The following is a 26446-nucleotide window of genomic DNA, read 5'->3' as shown; positions in this document are numbered from 1 at the left end:
CAAATGCTAATGCATAGGTTTCCGTTATCAACATATCGTTAATTTCATTAAGCAAGGAATTAATAATAATTTTAATGAAAAGGTAAACTACAAGTACAGCAGTTTGGGTTTTATACCTACAAGATTATTATATAGTCTGCTTTTCAAACAGCTTAAATGGTTTGTAAGTTCTCCTTGCTGAAAGTTATAGCTATGCTGCGTTGACATATTGTTTGAACTGCTTGTAGATGTAAATTAGAGAAACTTAAAAAGTGGTCTACTAGTTTTGATTTTTGTCAATTCGGATAGGCATTGCCAAGTAAAAACCTTCTACTCCCTTCTCCAGTTTCGCCTTCTACCTTTCATAATTGCCTGTCTTCCCATTCCCTTGTTAAGCGCAGTTTTCGCCGTGTAACCACGGGCTTTCTGTTCACCTGAAAAAGAAAGTAGGGCGAAGAGGACTAATAGTTCGCCGATTTCTTGCGTACTCATCTGCTGTACGGGCATTGTTGTTCGTTCCCAGTAGCATGAATCTTTACTAAACTTCGAATTTAAACAGCGCAGCAGAGGGATGCTACTGACACGGTACGAACAAACGGAAACGGGAAGCACATGAAACAATCTGTTTTACTGAAGTTGGTAAAATCTTGATGATTTATCTCATTATCTCTTGAAAAGTCTGTGTTTTTGACTGTTCTGGGAATTTCGTATGGTAGGGAAATGTATGTAACGGTTTTGAACATCTGCAAGTCAATTTTGAAAAAAAAATGGGAATTTTCTTACAATAATCTGAATACTCACGCAAAGCACAACAAACATTAATGAAGCCGTTATCACAAGAACAATGGTCCTTTAACAGGTGTAGTGATGGAACTCTAACCATAACTCACTAGGAGCGCTGGCATGTGCGTCTTGAGGGGCTGTGTATCTGAAAAATAAGAAAACTTCACAAGAAATACTCGCTCTTCATACACACAAACAAACATCTATGTAGGTTCTAAGCCTTTAGCATGACATCCCACTACAATGAACTCATAGAGACCAATGATAAGGGGGATGAATTTACAGTGGAATAGAATTCGACATCAGATATTTTCTAGAATAATTAATAAATCAAATAACTTCATTTAAATTGCAATCCCGCCACAAAAACAGGGCGCTTTTTTCTCCATACAATCCTTTGACTATTCATGCTGCTATCTGTGACCACGAAAAAGATTTTTCACTGCACATGGCGATCGCGTGACACAAAGGTTGAGGCACTAACACGCAGGGAACGATTACGAAGTCCACGATAAAATTAACGGAAAAACACAGACATGAGAACACTTGGTAGATCGTTAAGGCCAGTTATGTGACTAAACAGCTACAGACTTTAGCCAACACGGGGGTGACACTGAAGTTCACTACTCAAGATCACCAAGTTACTTAACTGACGAAAATTTAATTTAAGATATTTCATCTAGTGAAATATGTTGGGGGTTGAGAGACATGAAGACAAAAGTTAACAGGCGCAAGTGCCGAGGGCACACGACTGTGCCTTGTAGAACAAAAGGTAAAGTTAAGTTCGTTCATCTCTCAGTAAATGCATCAGGATTACATTACGAATAAAATCACAAAAGGTCTGAAATGCGTTGTTTAAATAGCTGAATGATCACCTAAAAAGTAAACGTTAAGTTCAGTTAACTGAAACGAAAACATACCAAGTCATTTTCCGGAGAACCAGGGCATACTCACAATACGATGGCGAATTTCAGAGTGACTTAAAAAGCGCTGGCTAACGACAGTACCGCAAAGAGCCGTTTCTTTCCGGAAAGGTGGGGCGGGCATCTAGCCAACTGTACATAAGAAAAAAGCAGAGAGCTTGTAAACATGAGGCAACTACATTGACAGACATCTTTGGAGGAGCTCTAGAAAGATGGCAACTATACGCGATAGAAAAGAGACTCTCCCATCATCAGCATATTTACAACCTCGCTCACTCATACATCACACTTACAGATATTATTTAGGAACTAGGCCAAGTTGAAAACAGGTTCCTTGTTATTAAGGTGAATAAAACCGTATTAGCACAACACATAAAAACTTTCCACTGACTTTATCAAGTAGCCCAGAAAACACCTGTGTAAACTGTAATCGTAATAACAGAGAAATATGATTGGCGAAAAAGGAAACAAGTCTGAAGTAGACCCCTTTCCATACGTTCTTAAAAAAGCACGGAAATCTTCCTATCTTTAAACTCAATTTGTAGAGTTTCTTTATAATTGCGTTCCACTGCTTTAGGAAGTTATGCCATGGCACTGAACTTCAAATTCTGTTAGTGTAAAGATGATAAATTAGGACCAGTCTATAAGGTCCCGCTATTGCATAAATAGTGTAAGTAAGTCAAAGTCAAGTGGGATTAGAAGTTTTCAAAATTTGAAAGAAAAAAGTTGATGACTTGAGTGGACGAATCAGATCATAATTTATTCCCTGTAGTCTGATTGCCTTTTAATCCATTCAGAAGATTATCCGTTGTATAGCCGAAGCAAAAACTGAAGATGGTACAGGAATCAGTTTTGATAAATTCATTTAACTGCATTTAATTTTTTGTAACAACTCATGCATATATGATACTTAAATAGCGCATTGACAGATATTATTTGTGATAGTTAAATTGGAAATTATGGGAGTTTGCTTTCAAAAAAACGCACTAGCATGTCAAAAACCAATTTACAGCCTTTCGGGGCTTCTTGTGTTAATTTTAATGTATAATTATAACAAGGTTATAAATTACCTGCCATGGACGCTTGGCGACGTATGCAAAAAACCTTGAACTCGACATTTAGAAAAGGTTTGAAAGCAAAAAAGAAATGGCGAACGGAGGACGATGAACGGTGGAGCTGGAATGAGGAACGGGCCCCGATCGGGTACGAGATCGACCTGAAAGGAACACTGGACGACTGAACCTTAGAAATCGTTCCTCGGTCGTTTCGTTTAGTTTAGTAAACCGTTTCTTTGGACCCATTCCCTCGTTAACGACCGTCCTCTAGTTCAAAATCCGCTCGGTCATCGACAACTAGATCCACGAAACCTTCCTTAAATCTCGTAAGTTGAAAGTAAGAATGGCTCGTAGGATAACATCGTGACCGTAGGATATACCGTTCCTTCCTTGATAAAGACATGTTACAGAAGGCACGACAGAAAAGAAGAAAACCATCATTCCCAAATGCGGGAGACGTTACTGTAGAAACTGGTGTAACACGAAGTTCGTCTCCCGAGAAGCTAATCTCTGGAAATAACGATCTAACAGCTCCGGTATATGAGGGCTAACGACCAGCAGCGGGAAAAACTAACAAGTCGAGCGAGTTTACGACGACGAAGGCTATTCGTTTCAATTACAACAGGCTGAGATATTCTGAACAGTGTATTGCTATTGGTGAATGGGGATTCACATACCGGGCAAGATGGCAGTTAAGGAAACGGTGAATAAGAGCAAAATTTACATCATCCTCAGTGGTAAAATCTAATTAAAAGATTGAATGGCGAGTAAAGCGAAGCTTTCGAACGATGGTGAATAACGATTTTCATTCCAGACAAAAGGAACGTCTGAACAGAACGTCGGCAGCAAAACGAAATAGCCACGCCACCATTCTGTTTTATGTCCTATTTCCTCTTAATGGTTTCTCTGCCAGCTGTGTACACAGATTGGAATTCCAACGCAGATGGAACATTCAAGTGGCATAAATACATCTAGCATTCTTTTGTAAATCGGAACACAAATTACCTTTGGCGGTAAAGGAGGGAAATTGCAGACTCCCGGTATTAAAGCTTTCTTATACCGGTTCCTCGTACAAGCCAATAACGCTGAATCTCAAGTACGATTTCTCAAATGAGTTTCTTAGTCAAGTAGTGCCTTGATTTTATTATAAAACCCCTCTGTGATTCTGGAACTCATAAACTGGTTGAGGATGAACCAGAAAATGTTGCTGGACTGTCAAGAGACACAGAAAATTGTTTTAAAGACGCAAGATACAGTGTTGCAGTAGCAATTACTGATGGCTGCAGAACTTGAGAGTCATATATGTTCCAGTTTCATATACATTTGTCAAGTATAGGCAAAGAAGTCGTAAGGCATTCCGTGCTGGGAGACCCCGAATTATTGCTAGGAAGCCTTATCGAAAAGGCTTTTTTGGTCCACGCAAAATATCCCCTTCTCACGTGGAGTATGAGTTGTGTCTTAAGTGTGTCTTTTGAGTGTGTAGTGTGAAGTCATTACTGTGTCGTATGGTGAAGAGGCAAGGGAGGGTTGAAACCTGCTGCCACTTTGTGCCTACACCCCATCCGACGGACGAGTCACTGTGAACAATGTCAAATTACCTCGCGTCACCAGACACGATGGAGAAGTTTACAAATAAATCCAAAACATTGGTGAAAAGTATGGTGATCAGGACCTTTACGCCACCACTTGTCCTCCCTTTCCGGGTTTCTTCCATCAGCACGCTTTGAACCATCTATTCCAAGACGAGTGTGACTGTGCAGGTATGACTTGGCGACCGCAGCTATGGAGAAGAGCTGTTTGTAGGTGTCTGGTTCTCAAGCAGAGTCATTAAATCTAAAGACACTGGAAGATCAGGTGAAAGGTAGAATGAAGTAACGTTTCATATTCCTATTAAAAATTTAAGAAAGTTAACAATATGTGGTTAATATGTCCAAAATTATTCGATACTCTTCCTAAAACAAGAATAAAACATAACCGCAAGATTTAAGCCACGATAGTTTTAAAATAGTTGTTTTTGCTTGAGAATGCTAAGTATATTAAGGAGATGTGAAGCGAGAGAAGTAATTCTGAAATGGGGAGAGGTGGCAATGCTATTACATTTGTTCAAAAGGTCTACTTAATTCTTGCACTGTGTGAAGTACGTGTACATAACAGCCAATGAAAAGAAATAAACGGACTGTTTAAACGACAATTCAATAATATTAGGATATAGCAGACGGGCTGATCACCGTAAAACACTCTTTGGAATTAAAAATTCATTCTTCAGAGGTAACGCGACTGTCACCATTCCCCCGACAGGGAGTTGCCAAGTCTTTCTGCGAGTTCTCCTCCAAGCGATTGCACGGGGTTTAACGAGGTCGATGATGACGAACTCTAACATTCTGTCTGAATTGGTGTCAGAGATGCATAGCGCGAAGAAACTGTTTACTGCAATTATAAATTAGTAGAAACGTGAGTAATATATACAGAGTGTAGGAAAGAGATTTTCTGGGGGGAAGACGAGCTCTGTTAATTTCTTAAGTAAATAGTCATTAACATTCCTGTAGCTAACATCTAACCGTAATCAATTACATTGAATTTGCAATTAGAATACACAATAATTCCTAGAAATTGACGTAATTCTTCACAACTGGTGCCCATTCCCATTGTATCTCACTCTTTTAACTTTAAATAAAAATTATTATTTCAATGCTGTAGGAATGATACATAATAGTTAAACTAAGAAGTACAAATCTCTTATATAATTCTTCTCTAACTTACAAATCTTGTTGCTATCTGTAATATATTTGCTCTGAAGAGCTTCAATATATTACTTACCTTAGACCACACGAATGGTGCGCTGTGGCAACATATGCCAAAGATTGTGGAGTTTGTTCATAAATTATTACCTGGCTATAATTTTACACAAAGGCAGATTCAACAAATTAAAAATTTTCCTAGTGCTGAAAAGTTTTTATTTTGTTCTCTTTTTGGCAATTCTGTGCAACCAAACTATGTGGCAAAATAGTAATAACAGCGAGCATGAAAAACAGAACAGTATGTCTGGCTTCCAGAAACAAACTCACCTGCGACGGTTCAAAGTTAATTTAGGATAAACTTAATAGAGTACCGTCTGCAGATCGGACACTAAAGAGTCATCCATATAAATAAAGTTTTAAATGGTCGTTTGTTCAAAACCTCACATCATTAATCCGATTACTTTGACATTTTGACATGAAGCTGCATTCGGATCCACGCATTTTTTACATACTAACTGGAGCGTCATGTTATAATATACACTGAGACGACGAAAGTCATTGAATAGCAATACGCATATGCTGTATAATGAGAAAGAATATGTATAGGAGGAACAATCATTCTAATGGTTAAACACACTGCAGTGGTAATTAAAAGTGAATGCGAGAAAAATAACCGTCTGCCTTGTTCTCAGTATTAACAGAAAACCTATACAGTATTGTTAAAAAATACATATTTGTATCCGTATGAATGTTTATTAGAGTGAACTGTAAAATTTTTAAGTAAATCGCTGGCAAAGTTTCCATATTGTCTACTAGGTATACATTTATACGTTAGATATATTAAAAAATATATAGCCTATCTCCATCGGAACGTTTATTAGATTAACATGTAAAATTTTGAAGCATATCGGTCAAGAACTTACCGAAACTTTTGATAACAACTTTTCCCCTTTCTATATTGAATATGTATTTATACACTGAGGTGACACAAGTTGGGGTTTGCCTCCTAATATCGTGTCGGACCTCCTTTTGCTCGGCGTAGTGCAACAACTTGACGTGGCATGACTCAACAAGTGGTTGGAGAATTATCGACTGGATTCACTTCGAGAGATCTGGGTGGCCAAATATTTAGCCCGAATTGTCCAGAATGTTCTTCAAACGAATCACGAACATTTGTGGCCCGGTGCACATTGTCATCCAAAAAAATCCATCGTTGTTTGGGAACATGAAGTCAATGAATGGCAGCAAATGGTCTCTAACTGGCCGAACATATACATTTTCGGTCAATGATTGGCTCAGTTGTACCAGAGGACACAGTCCATTCCACCTAAACACAGCTCATACCTTTATGGAGCCACCATTGGCTTGCACAGTGGCTTGCTGATAACTTGGGTCCATGGCTAGGTGGGGCTGCGCCACACTCGAATCCTACTATCAGCTCTTACTAAATGAAATCAGGACTCATCTGACCAGGCCCCAAATTTCCAGTCGTCTAGGATCCAACCGATATGCTGTGGCAAACATATGAACTCAATCCCTCTAGCACCTAAGAGGCCGCCTCGTATTGTTTGTTTTATTTTAGGGCACAAAAAACAACTGGGGTCATCCGTGCCCAGGTCAAAACTATAGAACACAAACGAGGGAAACGACTGTATGTCAGTCCCAATGGATAGAATAGGAGACAGCTACTTGTAAAAAAGAGCTAAAAAACACCATACAAAAATGGAGGTCCAAAACTAAAAATTAAATGGGCTTCACCATATTGCAACGGAGGATAAAAAATTAAACGCGGTCGACAGCCCGTACGTCATTCGCTAAAACGGCTGATAAATCAGATGGCAAACCCAAGCTGGAACGTAAATTGGTAAAAAAAGGGCATTCCAGCAGGAAGTGGTGGACAGTTAAAATTTGGGCGAATTCGCACAAAGCAGTGGGGCAGCGCCACTGAGCAAATGATGATGGCTAAAAATGCAGTGCCCAATACGCACCCGAGTTAAAATAATCTCCCCCAGCGGGAGGCACACCCGACACCATGGTCAGTCCGAGAGCCATCAGTGTATACAAAGGTACTACAGCTAAGTTCCATGCGAAGTTCGTGAAACTGAAGGCGACAGACCGAGGCAGGAGTGGTGTCCTTAGGAAGCGAATGAAGGCCAAGGTTAACATGGTCCGCATCACGATGCCAAGGTGGTGAAGGGTTCACACCCACTGGGAAAGTTGCAGGTACCGTGGAGTTAAGCCGCTGTAGCAAGTGGCGAAAGCGGACTCTAGGGGGTAACAGAGAAGTGGGAGAAGCCCATACTGAAGATCAAAGGGATCATCAAAGATAGGGGAATAGGAGTGGTGGCCACGCATGACAGACAAATGGCAAGCATACCAGCTGAGGAGAAAGTCACGGCAGTAGGACAGCAGTAGTTCAGCATACAGACACTCAACCAGACTGGTGTAAAAGACGCCTGAGGCCAAAAAGATGCCATGATGATGGATAGCGTTGAGACAGTATAAAAGGGATTTGCGTGCAGATGCATAAACAAAGCACCCATAGTCGAGTATCGAACGGACAAGGGACCTGTATAAACGGAGGAGGGCGGTTCGAACGGCACCCCAAGAAGTGCCATTGAAGACACGTAGGACACTGAGGGACTGCATACAGCGTGCTGCCAGGTAATAGACATGAGGACAAAGAGAGTTTCCTATCTAGCGTGAGCCCCAGGAATTTCGTAATTTCAATGAACATAAGGGCAACAGGCCCAAGATGTGGAGATGATGGGAGGAACCATTTGCGCCACCAGAAATTCATACAGACGGTTTTGTCAGTGGAAAAGTGAAAGCCATTAGCGATGCTCCAGGAGTGAAGGCGATCAAGACAGCGCTGAAGATGCCGCTCACTGAGACAGGTCCGTGGAGAACTGCAATGGATGGGAAAATCATCGACAAAAAGGGAGCTGTAGACGACCAGCGGGAGACAGGCCATTATAGGGTTAATGGCGATAGCAAAGTGGATGATGCTCAGGACGGAACCCTGAGGCACACCATATTCCTAAATAAAGGTGTCTGACAAGGTAGAGCCCACACACACCTTGAAAACTCGGTCTTGTAAAAATGCCCGAAGAAAACAGGGTAGACGCCCATGGAAGCCCAAAGTGTTAAGAGTATGGAGGATACCATATCTCCAGCAGGTGTCGTAGACCTTCTCCAAATCGATAAACACGGCCACAGTCTGGTATTTCCGCAGAAAACCGTTCATGACAGGGGTGGACAAAGTAACGAGATGGTCAACTGCAGAACACCGTGCACTCGTAGTAGATTGCGAGACTCGAGCCACCATACCAGCCGGGCATCAATTATATGTTCCCTCACCTTGCAAACGCAGCTGGTGAGAGAGATAGGGTGGTAGCTAGAAGAAATGTTTTTGTTCTTACCAGGCTTAGATATGGGTATGACAGTGACTTCACATGAAAGTCCAGTAAATGTGCCTCTGCCCAGATGTGGTTGTACATGTTAAGCAGAAAGTGCTTGCCCACAAAAGAAAGGTGCTGCAACATGTGAATGTGTATAGCGTCTGGTCCTGAGATGGAGGACTGGGATGAACTGAGAGCATGATCTAGCTCCCTCATAGTGAAGTCAACACTGTAGCACTCACGATTCAGAGGAAAGAAGGGTATTGCCCGATCCTCCTCGACTCGTTTCCAATGGATGAAGACAGGGTGATATTGGGAAGAGCTCGAAAGTTCCGAAAAATGGCGACCCAAGGTGTTGGAGATAGCAATAGGATCCACGATGACATCGGCACCTACTGTCAAACCCGAAATGGGGGAATGGATTTTGGTTCCATAGAGCCATCGGACCCTGGCCCAAACAACAGAGGAAGGTGTGGAACTGTTAAAAACTAGTGAATGAAATCCAACTAGCTCTTTTGCTGTCCTGAAGAACTCAACGACACTTTGCATGCATCTGTTTATAATGGATGCAGTTTTCCAGTATAGGGTGGCGGGTAAAAACGCAGAGAGAACGTCTCCGTGTACGAATTGCGTCGCGGCATGCCTCAGTCCACCAAAGGCCTGTGACATGACATAGTAAAGAGGGAGTGCGAGGAATGGAATGTTCTGCAGCAGTAATCCAACTGGTCATCACAACTGGGGAAATCTTGTTCTGCGAAGGTCGTCAGGGTGGAGTAAAGCTGCCAGTCAGCCTTAGTAATCTGCCATTTTGGCGCGCATGTGGATGGTGTAGCAGTCAGCAGACGGAGAGCACATGGGAAATGGTCACGTGAGTAGGCATCAGAGAGGATGGACCACTCAAGACGATGGGCAAGCTGGGCTGTGCAAAAGGATAGGTCCAAATGGGAATAGGTGTGCAAGGATTCAGAAAGGAAAGTGGGTGCTCCAGTGTTAAGACTGAAGAGGTTGAGTTGGTTAAGAAGGTCAGCCAAGAGGAATCCTCTTTGGCAGGTCCTAGGAGAGCCCCAAAGAAAAAATGGTTCAAATGGCTCTGAGCACTATGGGACTCAACTGCTGAGGTCATTAGTCCCCTAGAACTTAGAACTAGTTAAACCTAACTAACCTAAGGACATCACAAACATCCATGCCCGAGGCAGGATTCGAACCTGCGACCGTAGCGGTCTTGCGGTTCCAGACTGCAGCGCCTTTAACCACACGGCCACTTCGGCCGGCTAGCCCCAAAGAGGATGATGCACATTAAAGTCACTGAGTAGCAAAAATGGGGAAGGTAGCTGCCCAGTAAGCTGAAGGAAGTCTGCCCTCGTGACATCAAAGGATGGAGGTACATAAATAGTACAAGGGAGAAAGGAAGATGGGGAAAGAAATGACTAACAGCAACAGCTTGAAGATGGGTAGTCACGGAGATGGGTTGACTATGAAGGTCATCTCATATGAGCAGCTTGGCACGCCTGTGACATGGGATACCGACCTCAGGGAAAGGTCAGAAAGGATTGGCAAGTAAAGTGAAAGCCCAAAGCAATCTGGAGGGCGCAATTTCGATTCCTGAAGGCAGAGTACAAGGGGATGCTGCGATGCTAGAAGCAGCTGTAAATCCTCTTTTTGGGAGCGAAGGCCACAAATGTTCCATTGGAGGACAGTCATGAGGAGGAAGAGATGTAGGGCTGACAACTCGGCGGCCGCCGAGGGACAGCCAGTGTAGAGTCGCTACTATAGGGCTGCCAGTCGAGGAGGATCCTGCTCCATGGGGTCCACAGAACACAGAAGCATCGGCATGTTTGTGCCGTCGGTCTGTGGAGTCCAAGGCTGAAAAACGGTTTGTGGTGCGCACTTGCGGGAGAGAGGCTGGCCGGGCTAAGTGACCACGTGGTGACACCATCGAGCGGGATCTTCGAGTTGATGAAGGAGAAGACCATTTGTCTTTAGCAGACGTCTTTGAGTCCTTCTGGTTAGGGGAAGACTTGGGTGTTGTTTGGCTGGAGGGATGGAGGAAGTCTTCTCGGGAGTACTCCTACTGTCCTTTCCTGCCTGCTGGTTGTGTAGAGGGTGGCTTCGCCCCTTTAGGCAAGAGTTTGACGGTTTGTTGCAAAGTGGGATGGGGGGACGGCGATGCTACCTTGACACTGGGCGACTTCACAACCTCAGAGACAAATCTGAGGTCGCATGTCTGCATGGCCATGTCCTTCATGGAGCGAGGAATAACAAGAACAGAACTATAGGTGCCAGATGGGAGAACACATAATTTGCGACTAGGCAGCAATTTGCGAGCTACTGGGTAAGGCACTTTTTCCTTTACCCAGATCTCTTGAACAGCCAGCTCATCTAGATACTTGGGACAACCTCGGGAGGAGGCGGCATGGCCGCCATAGTAGTCGATACAGCAGGGTGAAGGAGGCAGACAATCACCCTTGTGTGAATCCCTGCCACAGGTTACGCATTTGTCTGGGTGTCGACAAGATGTTAGAGTGTAATTGAAATGATGACACTGGTAGCAGAGCATCAGATTCGGAATGTACAGCTGGACTGTGACGATTTCATAGCCTGCTTTAATCTTAGACGGCAGCACCAGCCTATCAAAAGTGAGGAAAAGAGTGTGGCTGGGCACCAAGGAGGAATCGACCTTTTTCATTACACGATAGATGGCAATGACTCCCTGATCAGAGAGGTAAGATCGCATTTCAGCCTCGGTTAGACTGTCAAGCAGCCTGGTGTAAATTACACCACAGGAAGAATTCAAAGTTCTATGTGCCTCGACACAAACAGCGTAGCTGTGTAGAAGCAAGGCAGCAAGTAATAGTTGCGCTTGAGAATCAGAAGCCGTCTCCAAAAGAAAAAGTGCCATTCCGTAAACGACAGCAGGATTTCACAGGGCCAGCAACGGCATCAACACGTTTCTGAATAATAAACGGACTGACCGTGGTGAAGGACTGACCATCTTCAGTACATGATACAAGGAATCGCAGTGCAGTGGGAAGGGTCTGCAAATCAGTTGGAGACAGACAGCTACTTGTAAAAAAAGCAAGAGGAGAAAGGGCTAAAAAACACCATACAAAAATGGTCCAAAACTAAAAATTAAATGGCCTTCACCATATTGCTTCGGAGGATAAAAAATTAAACGCAGTCGACAGCCTCGCGTCATTCGCTAAAACGGCTGATAAATCAGATGGAAAACCCAAGCTGGAACGTAAATTGGTAAAAAAAGGGCATTCCAGGAGGAAATGGTGGACAGTTAAAATTTGGGCGCAATGCGTACAAAGAGGTGGGGCAGCGCCACTGAGCAAATGACGATGGCAAGCATACCTGCTGAGGAGCCGGCCGCTGTGGCCGTGCGGTTCTAGGCGCTGCAGTCCGGAACCGCGGGACTGCTACGGTCGCAGGTTCGAATCCTGCCTCGGGCATGGATGTGTGTGATGTCCTTAGGTTAGTTAGGTTTAATTAGTTCTAAGTTCTAGGCGACTTATGACCTCAGAAGTTAAGTCGCATAGCGCTCAGAGCCATTTGAACCATTTGCATTCCTGGAGAATGGTGAAATAAAAGTCATGGTTTCGTCTCCGCCACGGCGCGGATGTAACGAATCAAAGCCTTGTGGAGGCCAGGCTTTGCACAGAGTACCCATCATGACAAGGCAAACTGATACGCCTCATTCCTCCCTGCCGCCGTCGGATAAGCAGCTGCAGCAGCAAGTCGTATACTCTTAGCTCACTTATTTGTTATATAGTTTAATTCTTAATTTCTTTGCGTGGTTTTGGTATTTGCGTTGTTTAATTCATAAATTTCGGGCTTATTGTAGTATTTGAGAGTTGTAGCATCGCGTTTTAGTACCTGAATAGTGTAAAGTCGCGTAGTCGTCTGTCTTCTGCTTTTGTTTTGAACGGCCAGTGTCGGTTGGTCACAGCCAGTGTGCTCCCTGCCGCCGTTGGATAAGCAGCTGCAGCAGCAAGTCGTATACTCTTAGCTCACTTATTTGTTACGTAGTTTAAATTCTTAATTTATTTGCGTGTCTTTGGTGTTTGCGTTGTTTAATTCATAAATTTCGGGCGTATTGTAGTATTTGAGAGTTGTAGCATCGCGTTTTAGTACCTGAATAGTGTAAAATCGCGTAGTCTCCTTCCGCCGCCGAGCAGTGTGTCAGCAGTGCGCAAGTAGCAGCATTACTGCATTTACTAGGCAATCTTGTATTTTAATAACCGTTTAAATTTTGTGTCGAGTTGTTTGTGCTCTCTGTAGATTAGTTCAGACGTTCTTTGCACAACATGGATAGGGACTGCAACTTCTGTGTTCGGATGCAGGCTGAGTTGGCATCCCTTCGCTCCCAGCTTCAGGCAGTGTTGGCTTCCGTCACACAGCTTGAGGCTGTTGCCAATGGGCATCACTGTGGGGGTCCGGATGGGGGTTTGTCGGGGACAGCCAGCTCGTCCCACACATCCCACGACCGGACTACGACTGTGGCTGCCCGGGATACTGCCCACATTGAGGCTGATCCCTCACCTGTGGTAGAGTGGGAGGTCGTCCCGAGGTGTGGCAGGGGGCGAAAGACATTCCGGAGGGCTGAACGGAAGGCCTCTCCAGTTTGTCTGACGAACCAGTTTCAGGCTCTGTCTCAGGCTGATACTGATCTTCGGCCGGACATGGCTGCTTGTCCTGTTCCAGAGGTTGCTCCTCAGTCTGCAAGATCCGGGCGGTCGCAGAGGGTGGGCTTACTGGTAGTTGGGAGCTCCAACGTCAGGCGCGTAAAGGGGCCCCTTAGGGATATAGCAACAAGAGAGGGGAAGAAAACCAATGTGCACTCCGTGTGCACGCCGGGGGGAGTCATTCCAGATGTGGAAAGGGTCCTTCCGGATGCCATGAAGGGTACAATGTGCACCCATCTGCAGGTGGTCGCTCATGTCGGCACCAATGATGTGTGTCGCTATGGATCCGAGGAAATCCTCTCTGGCTTCCGGCGGCTATCTGATTTGGTGAAGACTGCCAGTCTCGCTAGCGGGATGAAAGCAGAGCTCACCACCTGCAGCATCGTCGACAGGACTGACTGCGGACCTTTGGTACAGAGCCTAGTGGAGGGTCTGAATCAGAGGCTGAGACGGTTCTGCGACCGTGTGGGCTGCAGATTCCTCGACTTGCGCCATAGGGTGGTGGGGTTTCGGGTTCCGCTGGATAGGTCAGGAGTCCACTACACGCAGCAAGCGGCTACACGGGTAGCAGGGGTTGTGTGGCGTGGACTGGGCGGTTTTTTTAGGTTAGATGGCCTCGGGCAAGTACAGAAAGGGCAGCAGCCTCGCTGTTAGTAGTAGTTTATCCTGTAGTGAAGTAGAAGTGGATAGTTCCTGTGAATTATTATGCGTGGAGGTTACACTCAACAACCGAGCTAGGTTAATAGTTGGCTCCTTTTACCGACCTCCCGACTCAGCAGCATTAGTGGCAGAACAACTAAGAGAAAATTTGGAATACATTTCACATAAATTTTCTCAGCATGTTATAGTCTTAGGTGGAGATTTCAATTTACCAGACATAGATTGGGACACTCAAATGTTTAGGACGGGTGGTTGGGACAGAGCATCGAGTGACATTGTACTGAGTGCACTATCCGAAAATTACCTCGAGCAATTAACCAGAGAACCGACTCGTGGAGATAACATCTTGGACCTACTGATAACAAACATACCCGAACTTTTCGACTCTGTAAGTGCAACACAGGGAATCAGTGATCACAAGGCCGTTGCAGCATCCCTGAATATGGAAGTTAATAGGAATATAAAAAAAGGGAGGAAGGTTTATCTGTTTAGCAAGAGTAATAGAAGGCAGATTTCAGACTACCTAACAGATCAAAACGAAAATTTCTGTTCCGACACTGACAATGTTGAGTGTTTATGGAAAAAGTTCAAGGCAATCGTAAAACGCGTTTTAGACAGGTACGTGCCGTGTAAAACTGTGAGGGACGGGAAAAACCCACCGTGGTTCAACAACAAAGTTAGGAAACTACTGCGAAAGCAAAGAGAGCTTCACTCCAAGTGTAATCGCAGCCAAAACCTCTCAGACAAACAGAAGCTAAACGATGTCAAAGTTAGCGTAAGGAGGGCTATGCGTGAAGCGTTCAGTGAATTCGAAAGTAAAATTCTATGTACCAACTTGACAGAAAATCCTAGGAAGTTCTGGTCTTACGTTAAATCAGTAAGTGGCTCGAAACAGCATATCCAGACACTCCGGGATGATGATCGCATTGAAACAGAGGATGACATGCGTAAAGCTGAAATACTAAACACCTTTTTCCAAAGCTGTTTCACAGAGAAAGACCGCACTGCAGTTCCTTCTCTAAATCCTCGCACAACGAAAAAATGGCTGACATCGAAATTCCAAGGAATAGAAAAGCAACTGGAATCACTCAACAGAGGAAAGTCCACTGGATCTGACGGGATACCAATTCGATTCTACACAGAGTACGCGAAAGAACTTGCCCCCCTTCTAACAGCCATGTACCGCAAGTCTCTAGAGGAACGGAAGGTTCCAAATGATTGGAAAAGATCACAGGTAGTCCCAGTCTTCAAGAAGGGTCGTCGAGCAGATGCGCAAAACTATAGAGCTATATCTCTGACGTCGATCTGTTGTAGAATGCCGGCCGGAGTGGCCGAGCGGTTAAAGGCGCTGCAGTCTGGAACCGTACGACCGCTAGGGTCGCAGGTTCGAATCCTGCCTCGGGCATGGTTGTGTGTGATGTCCTTAGGTTAGTTAGGTTTACGTAGTTCTAAGTTCTAGGGGACTTATAACCACAGCAGTTGAGTCCCATAGTGCTCAGAGCCATTTTTTTTTGTTGTAGAATTTTAGAACATGTTTTTTGCTCGCGTATCATGTCGTTTTTGGAAACTCAGAATCTACTCTGTAGGAATCAACATGGATTCCGGAAACAGCGATCGTGTGAGACCCAATTCCGCTTTATTTGTTCATGAGACCCAGAAAATATTAGATACAGGCTCCCAGGTAGATGCTACTTTCCTTGACTTCCGGAATGCGTTCGATACAGTTCCGCACTGTCGCCTGATAAACAAAGTAAGAGCCTACGGAATATCAGACCAGCTGTGTGGCTGGATTGATGAGTTTTTAGAAAACAGAACACAGCATGTTGTTATCAATGGGGAGACGTCTGCAGACGTTAAAGTAACTTCTGGCGTGCCACAGGGGAGTGTTATGGGACCATTGCTTTTCACGATATATATAAATGACCTAGCAGGTAGTGTCAGAAGTTCCATGCGGCTTTTCGCGGATGCTGCTGTAGTACACAGAGAAGTTGCAGCATTAGAAAATTGTAGCGAAATGCAGGAAGATCTGCAGCGGATAGGCACTTGGTGCGGGGTGTGGCAACTGACCCTTAACACAAACAAATGTAATGTATTGCGAATACATAGAAAGAAGGATCCTTTATTGTATGATTATATGATAGCGGAACAAACACTGGCAGCAGTTACTTCTGGAAAATATCTGGGAGTATGCCTGCGGAACGATTTGAAGTGGAATGATCATATAAAATTAATTGTTGCTAAGGCGGGTGCCAGGTTGAGATTCACTGGGAGAGTCCTTAGAAAATGTAGTCCATCAACAAAGGAGGTGGCTTACAAACACTCGTTCGACCTATACTTGAGTATTGCTCATCAGTGTGGGATCCGTACCAGATCGGGTTGACGGAGGAGATAGAGAAGATTCAAAGAAGAGCGGCGCGTTTCGTCACAGGGTTATTCGGTAACCGTGATAGCGTTACGGAGATGTTTAACAAACTCAAGTGGCAGACTCTGCAAGGCGCTCTGAATCGCGGTGTAGCTTGCTCGCCAGGTTTCGAGAGGATGCGTTTCTGGATGAGGTATCGAATATATTGCTTCCCCCTACTTATACCTCCCGAGGAGATCACGAATGTAAAATTAGAGAGATTCGAGCGCGTATGGAGGCTTTCAGACAGTCGTTCTTCCCGCGAACCATACGCGACTGGAACATAAAAGGGAGGTAATGACCGTGGCTAGTAAAGTGCCCTCCGCCACACACCGTTGGGTGGCTTGCGGAGTATAAATGTAGATGTAGATGTAGATTGCGTAGACGACAAGCTGTCCACGTGCTCTCGATGAGATGACGGCAGTCGAGTTAAGTAAGGTAGATCCTAGATATATGTGCCATGGTCAGAGAACGGAACGGGGTAGACTTCAGCAGTTTGCACCCCATTGACAATGTCGCGTCCGCAGCTTGTGGTCGTGCGGTAGCGTTCTCGCTTCCCACGCCCGGGTTCCCGGGTTCGATTCCCGGCGGGGTCAGGGATTTTCTCTGCCTCGTGATGATTGGGTGTTGTGTGATGTTCTTAGGTTAGTTAGGTTTAAGTAGTTCTAAGTTCTAGGGGACTGATGACCATAGATGTTAAGTCCCATAGTGCTCAAAGCCATTTGAACCATTTTTGACAATGTCGCGGGAGATATAAACACGATCGATGCGGCAGGAAGAATAGCTAGCGAAACGCGCAAACCCTGGATGATCATCAAGAATATCCTCCGAAGAAACTGTCAGGCTGAGGTGCTTGAGAACTGCCGCTAGGGCCGCGCACGGAGAATGCCGTGGAATTTGGTCTTTGGATCCCTGGGTGCAGCTGAAATAACCCTCCATGCCCAGTGCATTCTGCCGACCCAGGAAAAGAGTCGTGACTGTCTCGGAGGAGAAAGTGGAAGTTCACGGTGGCGACCCGAACCAGACGGCGGCTAGACGTTGACGATCGTGACGCTACCAAACGTGAGAGCCATACCTCTGGCATCAGGGAAAGAGGAAAGTGTATCAGCAAAAGTACCGTGATGTAGGAGGATCACCACTCCACTACCAGTAGGGAAGCATGGGAGATATTTGGTGTAAAACCATGGGGAACACAGAAAGTTGCAAAGTGCACCTCCAGAAAGAGGTCAGCCTCCGCAGGATACACTAAGTCAGGGGCTAAAGTAAGTGTTTGGTGTAACTGAATGGTATTGACATTGACCGTGGCTATGCAGTAACCCTGAAAGGAGCCACTGTCAGAAGGAAAGGCGATTCAGACTCGTAGAAAACACAAGAAGTTCTCTGTTAGACCACATGGAAGATCACATCACTGTGACGGGGAGGGCGCCGATCCGCCAAGGCTTTGTACATCTGCAGAACCCCCATCCTCAGCATGGACGTCGTACACCCACGAGACAGATGTGTCACTGGCCGGTTCAGTGAAACACTATGAGAGGTGTGGCCACAGGTAGCATTAGACAAAGAAATAGACGGAAGCAGGGAAAGACGTTGCATCGTCACGTGCCAGGGCGTCAGCTGACAGCGCGTCATCAGTAGCAGGGTCGTCATCCTGCGCAGACATGCGATGGAGGCAGTCATCAGAAGGGATACGGCGTTGTCCCTTCCGTTTCCTCTGCGACCGCTGCTCCCTAACATGTTACGCGTCCAATGGCCAGTGGCTATCCTCCAACATGTCGCCAGACGTCAGATAAGCAGAATTCGTTACAACTCCATGATCAACAACAACGGCCATCGTTTGTTGGTACTGCCTCCGGTGGAGACAGGCAAAATGTCCATCGCATTGTCGAGAGGAGTCGTCGCCGGTGCCAACTGCTTCAGAGTGCGCACAGCAGTCAGCCCCCCCGCAGACGCTTGAGATAGACATCACAGTGGGCGCCGCAGGGAGAGCGACGTCTCCGAGCGGCGTCTGAACCAGTCTACGTCGGAGACATTCAGAACGGACATGGCCTTCCTGGCCACAACCGGAAAGAGTGCGTATATGACGACAGCTCGGCAGCCAGCAATTACAAAGTAGGGAGGTACGTGATTCCTCCATTCAGTTTTTATCTGCCAGACACCGTTGAGGACACGCCTATGTTTCGAACGTCTCCACGTTTCTGCAACGTAACTTGAAACGGTACAGTCGTTTCCGCTCCATAAGCAGCAGGTTTCACTGCTTGCTCGCAACGGGAAATATAAAAACAGAGGCGGCTCCGCCGCCAATTTTATTGCACGACGTGGCCGGCAGCGGGTGCAACAGAACCCATGTGGACGGGTGGAAAGAAATGTGTCGTGTATTATGCATTTCTTGTACGTGAATGTGAATCTGCACATGAACTTTCCTAATCCTCCTCACACCTTTCCATAAAGCGTGACCAAATCTTAGTTGGGAAGTAGTTCTGTAGTATAGTAGTGCCAACCTTATTCCTGGGTAGGGGATCAGAAAGACAGTACAGGCAGATAAAAGTCAGAGACGTTCCAGTGGCACAAGATTTGGGGTGGAGAGGTTGGTCACGGCCAAGTGTTTCGACCATCCCCTCCACCGGGGCCCAGGAAGACCTCTGGGTGCCCGCGATATTCTGAGAGTGTTACAGGAGACGGGTAAGTCAGCAGACGTGCCCTCAGTGCGTCTGCCTCAATGTTCACGCATGGAAGAGAGGTATTTGAATATTTGTACTAATTCTTTTATTTCTAGCTACGGATTGTGTAAGGAAATAAATGTTCTTGTTTAACTTGGGAAACTTGACCCCGTGTGTTAATGTGTCTGGTACCCAGTTTGGCCGTTATCCTCCCCACATAGTCGATGTCCTATGTAAAATATTGGGAGACCATGGTGGTATACCTTCGGCCAACGCAATTCCGTCTTGCCCGTAGAAATGTGCGTGCAGATTAGTATATAATATACCCGAGCTATAAGTTGTAAAATTGTAATATCTCTAAACTGGAACAATTGCTGCAATCGCTGTAAAGTCGAGTGATAATGTTTAACATAAATAGGTAATGACTTGTCATCAATCTTTAACATACCCCAAAAATAACATAGGAGTCAAGCTAAAGGAACTCATTTAAAATAAAAGATATAGAATGCAGGGACCCACACATCAGCGTGTGAGCCCTCCAGCCTCTTGCCTACTATCGTTCGGAAAGGGCACGCTCTCTAGGTAGCGCTATCAAGCTCCCCTCCCCAGTTATCCGTTGCGCAATTTTCATGACGACATCAACTTTCATCTGGCGTCCCTAGGCAAGGAGGTTTGACGGTAATCTTTCAAACTGACGGCATTGCCGTAAGGTTTAAAGGCGACTACCACAACGTTCGACGACACTTCAAACGGGAGTTCGAAAATCCGTAACGTTTGGAGGACAAAACCAGCGTGATTAACCACTACAGTTCCTATATGGCCGTCAGAGTATCTGAACTTGAGATTGTTAGTATGCACAACGTCGGTGCATAGTTCTCCATTCACCAGCTTTATGTACAAAGCGGTACTAAGATTTTACTGTCGATGTTGGTACATGGGGTGTATCTCTTCGCTGCAATTATCTCCACCTGAAAATTAGATCCTGGAATTCCCGAATGGTCAGGCAGTTTAGGTCGTAATTAATTGTTCAAATGGCTCTGAGCTCTACGGGACTTACAATCTGAGGTCATCAGTCCCCTAGAACTTAGAACTACTTAAACCTAACCTAAGGACAACACACGTCCACACCCGAGGCAGGACTCGAACCTGCGACGGTAGCAGTCGCGCGGTTCCGGACCGAAGCGCCTAGAACCGTTCGGCCACCGCGGCCGGCTCATAAGTAATCTTCACCTATAAAACGATGTAGCCGAAACGCGTAAATCTACTTTATAACACTTTATTGCATCAAAATATTACGTCACACACAATTGAGCCTTCCAAAATGTATAATAATACTGGCTACTATGAAACCTGATACAAAACTTACTGCCTCGGGCTGTCGGCGCCGAGGTTTGCGCAGATTCTAACGATCGGAACACAGTTGCTTACATTGTTTAACATGGTAATTTTGATGATTTCAATTAAACGCTGAAAGTTTTAGAGGATGCGTCACACAAATTAAATTAATAAATCATTACAAACATTCCAGACTAATAAACACGCCAAAGAATATTATTAACGTTGCCAAAACACAGAAAAGTAGTTGGACAATAATATACGATTCACAAAACTAAATACTGATGTAATTACAGAATGGATTATATTACTAACATGTTTTCATTAAACTGAACGACAATAACAAATAGCGTTTACTACATAATTGTTGTAAATGCATGTTTTACTATTTCTTCACATTCATTGAGTAAAAGTAAAAATTATATTCAATAACAATTTCCTTTTAATTCATCATAACTCTGTTCAAAGTACCATAATGTCAGCAGTGTAGCTTGCTTATAACATTACAAGGCGCAGTCATTAAGTTTCGCAACATCGCGTATCAGTCTGCTGTAGGCAGAACTGGGAATCATAGGTGAAGACGACATTGTCCCATTCCAGTGTCGAGTGTCCTATGTCGTCACTGGACGCATATCTGTAAGAGTGCCTGTTTCCGATGCTGCGTCAGGGGAAACTGCTCTTGCATAACAGAACAATGATGTAATTATCTACTGTCTAGGCCTCTGGGACCCTGAATGGTGTTGAATAGGGCCCTCCTAGGCCCAACGGTTCAATACTGCCATAAAAGTCGTGGGCTCCACACCAACGCAATAATCAACCTCGTAGGATGATGACCTGCACTCTCTATAGGCCACAATTCTGCTGCTGTCGAATTCCGATACTTGCTTTTAAAGCTTTTTCCTCTTTACTCCATCATCTGACAAAGCACCAACATTTAAATGCGATTTATGAAAGAGAGCTCGCTACCTAACCTTTTCTTATATAACTTGAGCCGTGGCGCCATTCAGTTAGTAGACTGTTGCGCCACTGTCTGGCGCCACTGTCTCAGGTATAATATCGACTATCCCTCTTGCAGCCCCATTGCGAATATCTATGAGGCAGATTTTTTATCTGTGGGTTGTGCCCTTAGGTCTTTGCTTGCCGATATATATACGAGGTCACTGGCCCGAGAGGGAGGCACGAAGTTTGGGGATTGGCAGTAGCGTCGCGATAAGAGGTGGTCACGAGGTCGGAGCGGCCGAAGCCACGAGCTGCGCAAGGAGGGCCTGCGCAGAGCTAAGATACCGGAGTACTTCACCGGGGTCAGCGTCGAATACAAGCGGCAGGCCGACATCCCGTCGGTTCGTGGCAACATTAGTGTCGGACGACCGCTCGTGGCCTGGCTGCCCATTACTACCTGGCTTTCATCGGCACCACCCAGTAACCACTGCGGCGCACCGTGGATACATGGAACCCGGATGAACTATACATACATGTACAGAAAAGTATGGCAGTGCATAATCAGATGGCGGCTCTTTGGTCGTAAATATAGGCTGGTAGTATTGTACTAAGACACCAGTTATCGTTTGAAAATATATCCCGCTATTATATTGCCTTTCATTTCTGGTTTGTACCCTATCATTAATGTTCTAATGAATCAGCTCCTGGTCGTAAATACAGCCGGAACAATTGTACTAAGGCACAGGATGCCGTTAAACAAAGAGGGACCTCGTAGTGAGATTCAGTTCTTTGATTGTAATTGCATTTCTCAGACAATTATAATCTGAACAACCAGTTGTACTAAGCTGTTTGTTGCTGTGTTTGAAAGACCGGGTCATTATTGGTATATTTCAGCTGGATCCTGTGGTCCCGCCGAGTGAGTTCTCTTGTAATAAGTGTTTACAAATAATGTTTTAAGACGTTCCTTCAGAGCGGTCTTAATAACTGACAAGGAGTTTAACGTTGAAAATATTAACATCCCAGTATCACCAGGACTTCAGTCAAAATAAAATTATCAGAAGGGACGTGTTGGGATCCAGTCGCACCTTGGTTGCCTATTGAAATTAAGAGGTTGGTTGCTTTGAAGTAAGCCTTATCATTGTCATATTGTTTCCTAATCTGTTTAACCTTTAAGAACAGGTGCGCATCTTAAGCCCAAACCTTTCGACATACAGCTTTCAAATTAAAAGTTACGTCATCTGTTTTGAGTAAATGTATCACTCTTGTCATCAATGGTGCTTATACAGTCTTCATGTGTTGCAGAAGACAGACTGTGTCCAGCGCGGTAGTAAACACCGCTGTTTCACCCGATAACGGGCGGGCTGCAGATCCTGTCGTCTTGTAATCATTTTATATTGTTTGCTGTTTTACGATACAGCACTTCAAATTTCTTTTGCAAAAGCTTATTCAACTTAAAGTTTAAGGTCAAAAGATTTTTGCAAATTTGTTCATATTGTTAAAGAAAATTTTATGGTTATATATTGTTGAATAAACTAGGTGTTTAAAAATAAAGTTATATTGGTGGGTACTGCCTTCCACGTTTTCCTTAATTCCAGTAAGTACCACGTATCATAACTGCTGTGTTGCTGAAAGAATGTACCGTATGTAAAAGAAGCTACATTACGGAAGTGCTCCTTCGGAAAACGTTTTACTTGAAGCACCTAAAATAAAACAGAACATATTTTTCATTCGCAATTTTTTATGCTATTGTTCTCATACGATTGCTGGGAAACTCTTGGTTAACAGTGTTTGTTTATTTCAAACTTTTAAGTCTCACATTACACGATTAGATCATTACCTTTTCATTATTCATCAGATTTATTAGAATAATCACTGCCCATTGTTCAAAGAATTGGCAGTGTATTAAGAATGCGAATTGCGATCGCTAATGTGGGAGAAGCAGAAAGTGACAGTCTGTAATTGTCGTCATATTTCGAAATGCGTCTCTCAACCACCTGTGGAAGTAGTTTGAAATCTTGTATATTCATCAGCAAGAAATTTCTGAATCTCATATGAGATTGTGGCCATGTCTTCATGATCCTGAAATGGCCTACATCTTTTTCTTGTCAGTCTACCAGTCTTCTGCATTATTTCAAAGTGTCGAAATAAATAACATCTTTCCCGCCACTATGCTGCGCGTTATTTTATGCATAAAGAATTGATACCCGCAGATTTTGGTTTCGCATGCTTTTCTCGATGTGGAGATGTACTGAAACGATTGCAATCAACTGGATGTCACTTAGGTGACTTGTATGTCCCTAACCAGTTACCCAAGCTGTAAAAGTGAGCTACAGGATAACGTGGAATCCGTTTCTGGCGAATCTCCACATGACTGAAAGGTGAATGCTAGGTTAAAAGCAGGAGAGAAAATAAATGACCCTGCAAGGATTCGATCCTCCAACCTCCCGGTATCTAGCCAGGAGCTTTACCGCTTTCTCTCTTATTTGCGTTATCTCTTTTTTATTTATTTTCTTTTCCCACGGAGAACCAAAATAACATAGGGGAAATTACAACTTTGTTGACATATACATTTATGAATCACAGTCACTGTCCCAATAACGTTGGAGTCGCATCATCATAAGTGAGAAGGGTGAATATGAAGGTAACAAATAGGTGGGAAATACGAAGGGAAACCAACTGATGCACCTCCATCATGGCAGCAGCACGGGAGGGCGACTGATCAGGGGACAGACACATGAGGCCTGGCCACGGCATCCCCGGCACCATCACCACAACTGTTTGCGATGTAGGGAGGGAATAAACACTGTGACCGAGCCAGGTGGCACAGTGGTTAACACGCCGAACTCGCATTAGGGAGGACGTCGGTTCAAACTCACGCCTGTCCTTCCAGATTTAGATTTTCGTGATTTTCCTAAATCTATGCTGGAAAATGTCAGGATGTGTCCCTTGAAAAGGCATGGCCGATTTCCTTCCCCATGCTTGACATCATCGGAGCTTGTGCCCCGTCTCTAATGACCTCGATGTCGAAGGGACATTAATCCTAATCTTCCTTCCTTCCTTTTTAATAAACAATGTGGCCCTCAAAACACTAAACCGTAACCGAAAATGTAAGGGCTAGTGAATGTCAGCGCATTCGGGCATCAGAATGTTTACTGGAATGGGAAAAGAAGAACTATACTCGCGCTCCGTACGCACTGGGCACACCCCGACGTTGAGCCGGGGCGTTAAATTTTCGCATGAAATAGTTGGCGAAAGTCTTCCGATACTGGAAACATCGTTGCATCTCGTCACGAGCATTTGGTAGAAAACTCCCGTAGTCGAGAAAGCGTGTATTTCCGCTGCTGGTGGTCGTTTTGAAGACAACCTATTATGGTCAGTTGTCTCGTCGCTGGTCAGAATCCACATAACTAGTAAATTCACTTGTGTTTTAGCCGGCCGCTGTGGCGGAGCGGTTCTAGGCGCTTCAGTCCGGAACCGCGCTGGTGCTACGGTCGCAGTTCGAATCCTGCCTCGGGCATGGATGAGTGTGATGTCCTTAAGTTAGTTAGGTTTAAGTAGTTCTAAGTCTAGGGCACTGATGACCTCAGATGTTAAGTCCCGTAATGTTTAGAGCCATTTGAACCATTTGAACTTGTGTTACTCTGTAAAGTGTGCTACCACAGGTAATATACAACTATCGGTGTGGGAACTCTTTAAAATATATTGCGTAAACGACTCGCATTACAGTCCTGCAAAGAACGCCACTGACATTCTAATTTACCCTACGTTTAGTTTGATAATGTCAGAGATATCGCATCACTAAACAACGTGTGTGTTTGCACAATTAATATAATTTCTAAGTACTGCGTGATCAAAAAGTCAGTATAAATTTGAAAACTGAATAAATCACGGAGTAATGTAGATAGAGAGGTACAAATTGACACACATGCTTGGAATGACATGGGGTTTTATTAGAACCAAAAAAATACAAAAGTTCAAAAAATGTCCGACAGATAGCGCTTCATCTGATCACAATAGCAATAATTAGCATAACAAAGTAAGACAAAGCAAAGATGATGTTCTTTACAGGAAATGCTCAATATGTCCACCATCATTCCTCAATAGTAGCTGTAGTCGAGGAATAATGTTGTAAACAGCACTGTAAAGCAGGTCCGGAGTTATGGTGAGGCATCCGCGTCGGATGTTGTCTTTCAGCAACCCTAGAGGTGTCGGTCGATCACGATACACTTGCGACTTCAGGTAACCCCAAAGCCAATAATCGCACGGACTGAGGTCTGGGGACCTGGGAGGCCAAGCACGACGAAAGTGGCTGCTGAGCACACGATCATCACCAAACGACGCGCGCAGGAGATCTTTCACGCGTCTAGCAATAAGGGGTAGTTCTAATAAAACCCCATGTCATTCCAAGCATGTGTGTCAATTTTTACCTCTCTATTTACATTATTCCGTGGTTTATTACGTTTTCAAATTTAAACTGACTTTTTGATTACCCAGTATATTTTGTAAACGACTCGCATTACAGTCCTGCAAAAATGCCACTGATATTCTAATTTACCCTACTTTTAGTTTGATAGTGTCAAAGGTATCACTCCATTAAAAAAAGTGTGTGTTTGCACAATTAATACAGTTTATAGGTATTATTACAGTCTGTTGATCGGCTAACAATACGAGTCCCTGAGTACCGATGCATACTATGAAAACCGCATATGAATGGCACTTTCCATTTCTGCAATATTCGCGACGCACATTTTAGGTGATAGAGCCTGTACAATTATTTCACCAATTCAGATGGTTCAAATGGCTCTGAGCACTATGGGACTTAACTTGTAAGGTCATCAGTCGCCTAGAACTTAGAATTACTTAAACCTAACTAGCCTAAGGACATTA

The sequence above is a fragment of the Schistocerca americana genome, chromosome 1, assembly GCF_021461395.2.
Source record: "Schistocerca americana isolate TAMUIC-IGC-003095 chromosome 1, iqSchAmer2.1, whole genome shotgun sequence".
In the NCBI taxonomy this organism is placed as follows: domain Eukaryota; kingdom Metazoa; phylum Arthropoda; class Insecta; order Orthoptera; family Acrididae; genus Schistocerca; species Schistocerca americana.
Note: the sequence above shows the minus strand (reverse complement) of the source record.